The following is a 13,354-nucleotide window of genomic DNA, read 5'->3' as shown; positions in this document are numbered from 1 at the left end:
ATATATATATATGAGAGAAAGAGAGAGAAAAGAACAAAAGAACTTAAAGAAGGAACTTTACCAGGTATTTTATTTGTTTTTAATTGAGTTTATTGGTACACTTTAGGGATACTGTACAGTTACATTCATTACTGGGATCTTGTACCTCTACATGACAGGTCTTGGTTCTCATTTATTACCCTTATCCCTGCCCTCCTTTTACCCCCTCCTCCCCTCCCTATTTACAAACACTTTATTTCCATCTTTTCATTTTCTCATACTTTTTTCTTTTCCCTTATTACCTTTCCCTTACCCATCCCACCTTCCCTACACCTTTAGCCCTTTTCTTCCCATTTCAAAATGTCAGTTATCTCATTAGGATCTTATGTACTATTACAGTTTATTCACAACAGAGAAACTATTTGGCATTTACACATATGTAACTTATTTATTTCACTTAGGAGCATGTCCTCAATATGTACCCATTTTCCTATGAATGAGTCTTCTCATTCTTTATGGCTGAGGAATATTCCATTTTATAGAAAAACCACATCTTCTCTATCCAGTTTCCAAACGATGGGCAAATGGGCTGTTTCTAAACTTTAGCTATTAAAAACTGTGCCGCTATAAACATAAGTGCACATATATCACTGTGATATGATTGTTTTAATACTTTTGGAAAGATACCCAAGAGGCATGGCTGGGTCAAGTGGAACCCCTAGTCCCAGCTCTTTGAGGTAACTCCATTGCACTCCCACCAAAAATGGAGATGGGTTCCTTTCTCCCCACAACCCCACCAACAATTGTTGTTTGATTTCTTGATAGCAGCCATTATTTGTGGGGTGAGGTGGAATCTCAGTGTTGTTTTCATCTGCATCTCTTGAATGACCATTGCTGTGGAGCATTTTTTCATATATTTACTCACTGCTTTTACTTCTTTGTCTGAGAAATGTCTGTTCATTTCAGATGCCCGTTTTTTAATTGGGTCTTTATATTTCGAGGGCCTGATTGTTTTGAGTACTTTATGTATTCTAGATAAGAGTCCATTGTCTGAGGAGCAGCTTGTAAAAATTTTATCCCACATTGTAGGTTTTCTCTTAGTTCTGTTGATGATTTCTTCTGCAGTGCAGAAACTTTTGAATAAGATGATATCCCAGTTATTGATTCTTTCCGCTAGTTCCCATGCTACTGCAGATTTGTTCATAAAGTCTTTTCCTATGCCAATGTCTTCCAGAGTTCTGCCTAACTTATCTTCCAGCAAGTTTAGTGTTTCTGTTTTAATATTTATATCTTTAGTCCACTTGGATTTTAATTTAGTGCATGGTGAAAGATGAGGGTCCAGTTTTAATCTTTGGCAGATGGAAATCCAGTTTTTCCAACACCATTTATTAAAAAGGCTTTCTTCCACTGAGGATGGTTAGCTCCTTTGTCAAAGATGACATAAATGAGTACATCTGGATTTGTTTTTGTGTTTTCCCTTCTGTTCCACTGATCCTCAGATCTGTTTCTTTGCCAGTACCATGCTGTTTTATCACAGTGGCTTTGGAGTATAGTTTCAAATTGGGAAGTGTTATACACACTACCATGTCTCTGTTGCCTAGGATGGCTTTTGCTATTCTAGGTCTCTTATAGTTCCAAATGAATTTTTGGATTCTTTTTTATAGTTCTGTAAAATACAGTGCTGTAATTTCAATTGGTATTGCACTGAATCTGTGTAGCAGTTTTGGTATTATGGTCATTTTCACTATGTTGATTTTTCCTACCTAGGAGCAGGAGAGATCCTTCCATTTTCTTATATCCTCTTTGATTTTTTTTTTTTGACTGCTGTAGTTTTCAGTATAGAGGTCTTTTGCTTCTCTTGTTAGATTAATTCCTAGACACTTCATTGTTTTGGATGCTATTGTGAAAGGAATTGTTGCTCTAATTTCTCTCTCAGTGAGTCTGTTATTTGTGTACAAAAAGGACATCGATTTTAGGGAATTCACCTTTTATCCAGCTACTCTATTGAATCTGTCAATTAAGTCTAGAATTCTTTTTGTGTTTTTTGGGTCTTCAATATAGAGTATCATATCATCAACAAATACTGACTGTTTAACTTCTTGCTTTCCTATCTTTATTACTTTAATTTCTTTCTCTTGTCTAATTGCTGTGGCTGATGAAAAACACTTCCTCTTTTAATTCTGAAAACCATAGTCAGTGGTACTCAATTTAACTTTGGATGCATACTACAATATCTTTACCCAGCAAAATCTATACTGATTCAGTACAGCTATCTCTTCATTTTTAAAATAAATTTTATTTTATCCCATCCCCTTATATTTTCGTCTACAAGCTGGACTGAGTACTCACCAGTGTCCTCAAACTACGGAGTTCACAATATCTCACCTCAGATTTCAGCTTTTTAAATTTTTGAAATTTGATGTAATATGGATAGTGCAATGTGGGGAAACTGAAACTCTCACCTAACAATAGTATGCAGAAAACTAGAAGTGGTTAACAAGGAGCTAATCTATCAACTTAATGAAGCCACATTCCAGCCCAAAGTGCATGTGAATACCTTTTGACCTTAGGAATCGTAAAATATTATGGTGTCTAAACATTTTCTTGTGATGTCTTTCTGCAGATGTTTCTTGTGTATCTACACAAGATAATGTGCTAATAATGTGTGTATAAAGAACCAGGTTTGCCTCAATTAAAGCAGACAGTCTTTTGTCTCCACTCTGCCTAGAGTGTCTTTCCTTTTCAATCCTCACTCTCTCCTTCAGGTACTGTTCGACTAGTGGGGGCTGGTCCCCCACAAGTGGCGCCCGAACAGGGACCTGAATACGAGAGGCACAGTGAAGGACACCGCTGGATAAAGAAGAAAAAGGAGATCTCAACAAAAAGGCCTTCAAAAGGACAAAAGAGGAGCGGTGAGTTTTCTTTAAAAAATAAAATAAATAAATAAATAAATAAAAACAAGAAATAAAAAAAAATGGGAATAGGAAATAGCCGTATGTTGTTTATGCATATGTTAAAGAACCTTTTAAAGGCAAGAGGTAAAAAAGTTGAACAGCAGCAGCTTGTAAAATTTTTTAAACATGTGAAGGATATTTGCCCATGGTTCCCTGAAGAAGGATCCATAAATGTGGAAGCATGGGATAGAGTAGGGTGCTGTTTAAAAGAATATTATTTAAAAGAAGGGAAAAAGGTGGTTCCCGCTGAGATATCTAGTTTTTGGTCGCTTATTAAAGAAAGTTTAAATCCAAAATCTATGCTTACAGAAGAGGAAGATAAAGGAGGAGGGTTTAATTCCCCCTGGTATTAAGGAATTAAGAGAACAATTTAAAAAACAAACTTTAGAGAAAATGATTCAAGAATATCCTAGACATTTTTAGAATCCATTTGTTGCTATGAATGAAAAATCTGTAGAGCACGGTAAAAATAAAATTAAAGCTAAGCTTGTTCCAGAAAAGGTAGAATTTGCTGCTTCACCTGGGATGGAGCCATCTCACCTTCAGGGACTTTTTCAACCAAAATCCTGTAATGGTTGGCGTCCCCTTCATGAAAATTCTGTCTTTTCTTTCCCCATTACAGCAGAGCCTTAAACAAGCTTCTATCAATGGGGAAGATTTGTCTGATTTTCTTCATTTGTTTCCTGTTTTTGAGGGAATGAATGGATAAGGAAATATGGTACGAACTCATAATCCGGTTCCTTTTAAACAATTAAAAGAATTAAAAATGGCATGTGCTCAGTATAGCCCTATTGCTCCTTTCACTCAAGCCTTGCTAGATGCTTTATCCACTGATGGTCTCCCTCCATTTGACTGGAAACAAATTGCTAAAGCTTGTCTTTCTGGGGTGATTATTTGTTATGGAAATCTGAATATACAGAACAATGCCAGAGAATAGCAAATCTTAATAGACAACAAGGAGAACTTTATGCAACTTATGAGATGCTAGCAGGAGAGGGACCTTATGCTGAGGTTACTCAGCAATTAGGTTTTCCCCCAGGTGTGTATGCTCAGGTTAATACTGCCGCTAAAAATGCTTGGAAAAAACTTCCTTCATCTGGACAAGCCTCAGAAGATCTTTCTAAAATTAGACAGGGACTTGATGAGCCTTTTCAAAATTTTGTGGATCGCTTGTTACAAACTGCCAGCGGAGTCATAGGAGAATCTGAAGCTGGTATAGTTTTAGTAAAACAATTGGGTTATGAAAATGCTAATTCTGCCTGCCAAGCTGCCCTTCATCCTTTTAGAAAGAAGGCTGATTTATCTGATTATGTTTGTTTGTGTGCTGATATTGGCCCCTCTTACACCCAGGGTCTTGCCATGGCTGCGGCTTTGCAGGGAAAGACCGTCAAAGAGGTCTTATTTCAGCAACACAGAAGTCCTCGGAAAAAGGGAAATAATAGGAATTGTTTTGGTTGTGGTCAAGCAGGACATTTGATAAAAAATTGCCCTCAACGAAAAGAAGGTGGGCTTTCTTCCAAGCAGCCTGGTTTATGCCCTAGATGTAAAAGAGGATTATCATTGGGCTAATGAATGTAAATCCAAAAAAGATGCCATGGGGAATTTTATTCCATAGGGAAACGGACAGAGGGGCCTGGCCCAGGCCCCATATCAAACTTTTGGGGCTTTTCCACTACCTAAAGATACTTTGGGTCTCTTGTTAGGTAGGAGTTCCTCTACTATGAAAGGGCTTATGATTTCCCCAGGAATTATTGATGAGGACTATACTGGAGAAATTAAAATTATGGTTTGTTCACCTTCTCAAATTTCTGTTATTCAGCCTGGACAGCGTATAGCTCAATTGATTATTTTACCCAGAGTAGTCACTTCAGGAAGATATAAAAAAGCCATTAGAGGGAATAAAGGTTTTGGGTCCTCAGATGTTTATTGGGTGCAGTCTATTGGAGCTAATAGGCCAGAAATAAAATTGTTAATTCAAGGAAAATCTTTTATTGGGTTATTAGATACTGGTGCTGATCTCTCTGTTATAACTGCTGACCAGTGGCCTTCCACATTGTCTTTGTAGGAGACTGCTTCTCAATTACAAGGCATTGGTCAAAGTAAAAATCCTAAACAAAGTACTCATATGCTAAATTGGAGTGATTTTGAAGGACACTGTGGGACTTTTCAGCCTTACGTTATTCCTGGCCTCCCGGTTAATTTATGGGGAAAAGATGTCATGCAACAGATGGGAGTTTATTTGTATAGCCCTAATCAAAAGGTTTCTAATCAAATGTTTGATCAAGGATTCTTGCCTAATGTTGGGTTAGGAAAGGAAGGTCAAGGAATTCAATCTCCTGTGACTCCGACAGCCCATCCTCCTAGACAAGGCCTGGGGTATTTTCCCTAGGGGTCATTGACATTCCTGCACCCCATGCAGATCCAATTGTCTGGAAAGATGAAAAACCTGTTTGGGTTGATTAATGGCCTTTAACTAGTGAGAAATTAACAGCTGCCGGACAGTTAGGAAAAATTTCAACGGGAGTCTCCTTTTTCATATTTGGGATATCAACTTTATCCTCGAAAAATAATTACCCAAAAGTTACAGATTTGAAAAGATAATTTGAAAACTTTGAATGATTTTCAAAAATTGTTGGGAGATATTAATTAGATAAGGCCTTATTTAAAATTAACTACCAGAGAATTAAAACTTTTATTTGATATCTTGCAAGAGGATTCCCCGACAGAGTCCCTGGTTCTTTCAGTTTGTTTGTCTTACATTCTGTTTGGGCTTCTTTTGTTCTCGTTTGTCTGTTCACTTATCTCTAATTTTCTGACAGGATGAAAAGAAGTTCATCTACCTCCCTAACTCTAATTTTAGATCATTTCCAAGAGGTCCATCAGACTGCAGCTGACCCTGGACTCCATATAACTAAGAAAGAGATTTCAAAACAACTCCAGTCTAGGAGTGGCTCAAAACTTCTGCTCTGTGACAATCAGCTGCTAATGAGAATGATTTAGTTTTGGTAACACTTCTTCTGCATTGCAAATTCTTAAACTGTGATTATAGGGTTAACTTGCTTTTTTCTAAAACTCAAGGTTAATACTGTTCTATTGGCAGTCAGTCAAATTTTAAAATGTAACAACCTGAAAACAGAAAAAGGATACTTTAAGCTGAAGTTTGTTATAGAAAATTAATAGTAAATGAGGCAGAAAAATATTAGGAAAGCTATAAATAAGAGTTATACTTTTGACATGAAGAGTTTTTGTGTGTTTGTCTGATTAGAAACAGGTAAAGAAAGATATACAAGACCAAAAGGCCTATGTAGAGAAGGTATGTAAAAATTATTTAATTTAAAAAAAAAAGTATCCTTGCTTGTTGGTTTCAAGTTTATTATAAAAGGCTTATATTTACAGTCAAGAACAGCTTTTATTCCTTTAACCCTAATTCTATGAGATCTCTGTTAACTTTGACCTGCAAAAGTCTTGACTAGTCATAACTAAAAGATTTTATAATTCAATTGGCCAAAACCATCTGAGTGCACTCTAGTTTAAATTGTCTTATATGTTTGTCTGTCTAAATGTTCAAAAGTGTCTGATTATATTTTTGATCAAAATGACATCAAATATAAGTAGATTGTTGATTTCTACACCCTGGTTTTATACGTTAAGTAAAAAATTTAAAGATAATTAAATATAAACTTGTAAGCTTGGGTGCAATCCTGTTGGTAAATAAAGAAGCAGCTGCTCAGAAAATTTATTCTGATCTTTGTTCACTAATGGGAGCCACCCAAATAATTTTCATAGCATTATAAAAAGATATGCCTTGTTAAATATGTTGTTAAAATGTTTATATTGGTTATCATCAAAAGGCTGAATTCTGAATATGTTATTGTAACATGTTTATGATGGTTATCTTCAAAATATTTCAAAAAAATAAAAAATAAAAAAAAGGGGGGGGGAATCCTGTTGATACAAAGCTACATTACAGGACATAAGATTTCATTTATTACTGCTACTTTTCTGGTATACAAAATGTATTCACATTGTCTGACCATGCAGGTTTTCCAGTATATTGTTTCTGATAATAACCTTTTGGTCCAGGTATTCTCCCTTCTCTTCTGCTCCACCTACTTAAGGTTACAGGTACATTTATAGACCCACCACTATCCCTGAACAGCTTGAAGCTGGATTTCCACTGAGGAGAATGGATTGGGACCCCAACACTGAAGTGAAAGAGAGAACTCCAGGATGTGTCTCGGTGCACAAGTGGGAATTTCCTTCCAAAAAGCAAAATGTGACCATCTTCTATCCAAAAAAAAAAGGACAAAAATGGAACTGGTGAGCCCCTGCAATCCCTTCCCCTGTGTGAGGAAGAGACAATGTTACTATACCTCAGGAAAGATTATTTAATGACACATCTCGAAAGTTTTTGGACTAATCACTTGGAAATTCCACAGACTTAAGCTTATCTGAAGGACTTTGGTGGAGAGATTCAGGTTTTCCTCAGACGAAAATTTGGAAACTTGCTGCTGCATTGGGAGAAATACGTTTATGGCCAGATATCAAAGTCACTAACCTTAGTTTTGCTGTTTTTGGCAAAGGGGCAGCTAACATGCAAAATACCATAAGTACTGTGTTATCTCAAGCCAAAGGACAAAAGAAAGCTGTCTTGTCCTGTGCCGATGCCCCATATGTTCTTTTAATAGGAAATATACAGATTATGTATGAAAACGATAAGGAATATAATGTTAATTGTTCAAATTGTATTTTATCTAACTGTGTCACCAATGTATCTGATAATAATTCATCTCTTATGGTTTTAAGGCAACCTCCCTTTGTTATGATTCCTGTATCCATTAATGAGACCTGGTATGAAGAACAAGGATTGCAGGTGCTTGAGATGATTAGTAAGGCTTTAGCTAGACAAAAAAGATTTATTGAATGGGTTATTGTTGGAGTCATAGCTCTTGTCACTATTATAGCCTCAGCAACTATGGCTGCTGTGGCATTAACCCAAGAAGTAAAAGAAGCTCAGTTTGTTAATTCCCTCACTCAGAATGTTACCCATACTTTTGTTACCCAATATGATGTAGATAAGAGACTAGAAGAGAAATTAAATGCTCTTCATAAAACAGTTGATATTATGGGAGAAGAAATTCAGAGTTTACAGATTCAATCTCATCTTTCTTGTCATGCTATGTATAAATGGATTTGTGTTACTCAAAAATCTTATAATAGAACACAATATGATTGGTCTCAGATAAAAAAGCATTTGCAGGGAATATGGAATGATTATAATACTTCTCTTGACCTTGTTCAATTACATCAAGAAATTTTAAATTTACAAAATTCCCCTTCTTTAAAATATGATGCAGCTCAAATTGCTGAAAATTTCTTAGATCATCTTAAGAATGTTTTTTTCCATCTTTTGATCATTGGTATAAATTGTTATGGCCCATTTTGGCAATTGGAATTGGAATTTGTGTTGGGTATGTGGTCATTTCTGTTTTGACCAGAGTTTTCATTTCTTCCATCACTACTGTGGCTAGTCGAGTTCATGGTCTCCATCTTCATTCAAAAGATCCTCCTTATTAAACAGAGGCTGGTAGTCAAAGACGGGTAAGAGGACCATAGAGAAATATTCAACCTAAGACAGAGTATGGGAAAGAGGAATATCCCATTACTTGATGACGGGTAAGAAATTTCATCTGATGGTCCTCGCCTAAGACAGGCACAGTCTATCTGTGGAAACAGAAGGAAGTTCTGTTTTCTTTTAATTAAAATAAAAAAGGAGGAAATGTGGGGAAACTGAAACTCTCACCTAACAATAGCATGCAGAAAACTAGAAGTGGTTAACAAGGAGCTAATCTATCAACTTAATGAAGCCACATTCCAGCCCAAAGTGCATGTGAATACCTTTTGACCTTAGGAATCGTAAAATATTATGGTGTCTAAACATTTTCTTGTGATGTCTTTCTGCAGATGTTTCTTGTGTGTCTACACAAGATAATGTGCTAATAATGTGTGTATAAAGAACCAGGTTTGCCTCAATTAAAGCAGACAGTCTTTTGTCTCCACTTCCCTTTCAATCCTCACTCTCTCCTTCAGGTACTGTTCGACTAGTGGGGGCTGGTCCCCCACAGTGCTGCTGTTTCTTCACTTCACCAGCATGGAGGAAAACTGTTCTATAGACTTGCACCTCTTCTCTAAGAGAATCTGTGACCATAGGGCCTATCACATTAGCTCACACTGAGCCTTTACTAGCTCATTACAATTTTCTAGTTTAATATTCTTCCTGGCTTATATGACATCTGGCAAAGTCTATTCCATCTGATTGCCTGCTCAGGTGTAATTTCTTTTGATAGCCACCTGTACATCTCAGAATCTTATGTTAGTTTTGTGCGACCTCAGTTTTCTGATGAGTACAAGAAAAGTTTGTTCAGTTCCTTTCTTCTGGTAGAGATGAGGTATAACTCTTCCTAGCTCTCTTGCTCTCTAAACCAGAAAAACTAATAGTTCTTTATAAATTAGCCAGTTACCTTTCTTTTGTGATATGTATTACAGTTGTTTTCTCCAAGTTTTTCAGTTGTCTTTTGACTCTGCTCATGTTTCCCTACTATGCCTTCATTTGCCTAACCAGAGAACCTGGACAAGAGCTCTGGTCTATGCTTTCCCCTCACTTCTCTTTTGGGTATTTCCCCTATATCCCTGCATTCCATATGGTGTTCCCTTCCTCAGGGAAAAGTCAGAAAAAACTTCTTTTAAAAGGACTGGCCTCTCCGTGACACCATTTAGCCAACTATACAAATTAATACCAGGGAATAGAACTTCTCTATGATTCTATTTGTACAAAATACTACAAAATGAAAACTGAACTCTTTTGACAGAAAGCATATTGATGGTTTCCCAGGGATGGATCTGGGCAGAGGAGCAGGAATAAGAGATCACCCTGGAGAACAAGGGTCTCCTGACATAATCGAAAGGATCATTACTGATTTGCAATACTACTTCACCAGTGGGTGTATATGCCAGGAAATATTAAATTGTATAGTTTATACATGACTAGCTATGATATGACAATTACACCTCAAGAAAATGTTTTCTGGTACATGTACTAGAAACTAAGGAGTAAACTTGCCTTTATTTATAACCAACATCATCATATACCACTTAAAATCCAATGGAATCTACAAAGAATTCCTTAAATAACTCAATGATTTCAAGATGCAATATTCAAAATCAACTGGATGATACCAAAAACAATAAAAAGCAAAAAAATCAGTGAAATAATACCAGTTCTAAGAATGTTTTTTAAAGGATTTATGGACAACTTTAGATTGAAAAAATACAAATTACTGCTGGGACAAAATAAATAAATAAATGAAGATCTAGCCCATGATTATAGATTATAAATTTCAATGTTATTAAGATATCAAGTCTTCTCAAAAACATTTATAAATCTAATGTAATTCTAAGAATCCTACAAAAAATTTTTAGAAATACTTATAAGCTAACTAAATACAATTTTAAGAAAGAAAAACAAATTGGAGACATACTTTCTTTACAGTGTTCAAGAGAGCACAGTTTGAGCATAAGTACAGACATAAAGATTACTAAAACAATACACAATTCCGATATGGATAAATATCCACACATAGGATGGTAAATCAACTGTCAACAAATTTGAAAAGACAATGCAAGTGGGAAAACCAGCTACAACAATGGACCACACAGGAACTTTTTGTTTTGATTAAAATGTTTTGTAACTAGACTGTGGTAGTAATTACATACTGTCATACATTTGTAAAAAGTCAAAAAACTGAACATTCTAAATGAGCACATTTTATTGCATGTAGTTATGTCTCAACCAAAATGAATGAGTAAAAAAGATATCAGAGTTGGAAGATATACTCTCAGCACAGAGTGCTAGAGATTACAACACAAAATGCAGTAAGTACACCAATAAATCTTAAGAAAAATACCACCAAATTTTTGACAAAGGTTTATAAAGGTTTTTGGTAGAAAAACATCCAAATGTCTCCTCAATATGACAGTATGTTTACCTGTAAACACAATGAGGGAATTTCAAAGTAAAGCAGGAAGTGCAGCTCAACCACCAAAAGAATAAAAACTAAATCATAATATCTCATGATTTCATAGCTCACCTGGGCCACTGCATTTGCTGGAGAAATCAATTTAACAACATCTGGTGAGGATAATGAAGTGACTCTCGGTACTTGGCCAAGAGAAAATGCTACCCCTGAACAGGAGGAAATACCTATAGGAGCCTACATTTGGAAATTCTGGTAATAGGATGATTAGAAAAAACTTGCTTCCTACAAATAGGGAAATGTAGAAATAAAATTTGGCATTCAGTAAGTGGTTAAAATTCAAGAAATAAATATTCATACATACACTGAATTCAAAAATATAATGCTGAGAAGAATGTTATGGAATGGCATATTCAATATGAAAGGATTTATGAGGATTTAAAACATGTCTCCTGGGAACAGTGGTGTGGTCCATACCAGTGCAGCTGCAGGCAGATCACAGGCGGGATCCACCCTGGCCCCAGAGGCTAGGGCAAGCCCACCTGGCCTAAGCCTGCCCAAGAAATAGTTGCAGGGGCCCACCCCATAGCATCAGGGAATGTGTGCAGATCCCTGGGAACAAGAATGTGGTCCAGATCAGAGCTACTGCAGGCAGAGCCCAGCAAGTGATCTGCCCTTACCCCAGAGGCTGGGGCAAAACTACCCAGACAAGGCCCACCCAGGAAAGAGCTGCACAGGTGCACAAGCTTCAGTCACAGGCCCACACTGTAGCATTGTTGGTTTGAATGAAGGAATTCGTGTGCTGGGAAGCACTGGAGAAAAGGCCTCTTGGTGACTTGGTGAGAATTGAAGACCACTGGGTGAGCAAAATGTTGTCTCAATAAAGGCAGAGCAGGCTGCATTTGTTGAAATGAGAAGACAGAAACAAATCCCAAAGCAGACTTCCAGATGACCCAAGGCAACCCCAAAGTGAAACAAGATGAAACAATCTGATACTCAACCACCTGGACTCCCTGAACTGGCAACAAAAGAGGATCTGGGAAAAATGAAGTCATAATTAATTTCTCAGATAACAGCAGAGATTGTGCCCATAGTGTAGGGTATGATTAATAAATCGAGAGTGGACACAGATAAAAAAAAATAGAGGAGCTAAGGAACATAATGGAATCCCAACATAGGAAACAAATGGAATCCACAAAACAGATGCAAAGAGATTTCCATGAGATTAAAAACTTCATTAAAAGTTTACACAGCAGAATGAGCCAGTGAGAAGGTAGAATTCCAGGTATAGAAGATAGCATTGCAATTAATGAAGTGGACAAGAAAAATTTCTTAAAAATAGTAAGGGACCATGACAAATCAATCCAACAGCTGCTACATGATGCAAAGAAGAATAATATAAGACTGATTGGAGTCAATGAAGAAACAGGAGAGAGTTCAGATAATATTAAAAAAATTGTTCACAGAAGTAATGGTAGAAAACTTCCCAACTGGAGGAAAACAATTTGACATAAAGATAAATGAGGCATATAGACTCCAACAAGCCAGGATCAAAAAAAAAAAATCTACACCTAGGCATATAATAGTTAAGATTCCAGAAACCTAACAGAAGAATGAAATGCTACAAGCAGTCAGAGAAAACAAATAAATCACATACAAAGGAAAGCCTATCAGAATTACAGCAGACTTCTCAACACAAAGAAACCCATAGACTGAAATTTACAGGGTAGAATCAGTACTCAATGTGGCAGAAACTCAGAAAAAGCAGGAGTAACTTCCCTCTTTGAAGACCATGTGGATTTCAAACCAACACTGCTCAAGAGAGGCAAAGAAGGACAATACATCCTTGTAATGGGAACAGTACAAGAAGAAGACTTGACAATCATAAATATATATACACCAAACAGTAGTATGTCGAACTATATAAAACAAAGACTAATGGACATTAAAAACTAAGTAAACACTAAAACAATAGTAAGGGGGGAACTCAATCCCCCATTGTCACAAATAGATAGCTCAACTAGACAGAGAATAAACAACGTAACACTAGTACTCAATCAAACTCTTGAACAAATGAACTTAACAGATGTTTACATTGTTCCACCCCACAAAACTCAGAGTCCACAAAAATCAGAGTCCACATTCTTCTCACCTGCACATGGTTTACTCTCCAAAATATATCACATATTCACTCGTAGAACATGTTTAAGTAAAAGAAGAGTAGGACAAACCCAAAGCTCATACAAGGGACAAAATTATAAAGATCAGAGCAGAAATTAATGCAATGGAGATTAAAAGAATGTTACAAAAAAAATCAATGAAGCCAAGAGTTGATTCTTCAAAAGAATAAACAAAATTGACAAACCCTTTGCCAACCTTATCAAAAAA

Source organism: Fukomys damarensis, unplaced genomic scaffold (genome assembly GCF_012274545.1).
Source record: "Fukomys damarensis isolate Sample0158 unplaced genomic scaffold, DMR_v1.0_HiC HiC_scaffold_1, whole genome shotgun sequence".
NCBI classification, from domain to species: domain Eukaryota; kingdom Metazoa; phylum Chordata; class Mammalia; order Rodentia; family Bathyergidae; genus Fukomys; species Fukomys damarensis.
The sequence above is the reverse complement of the archived record's forward strand: the minus strand, read 5'-3'. Positions refer to the sequence as shown.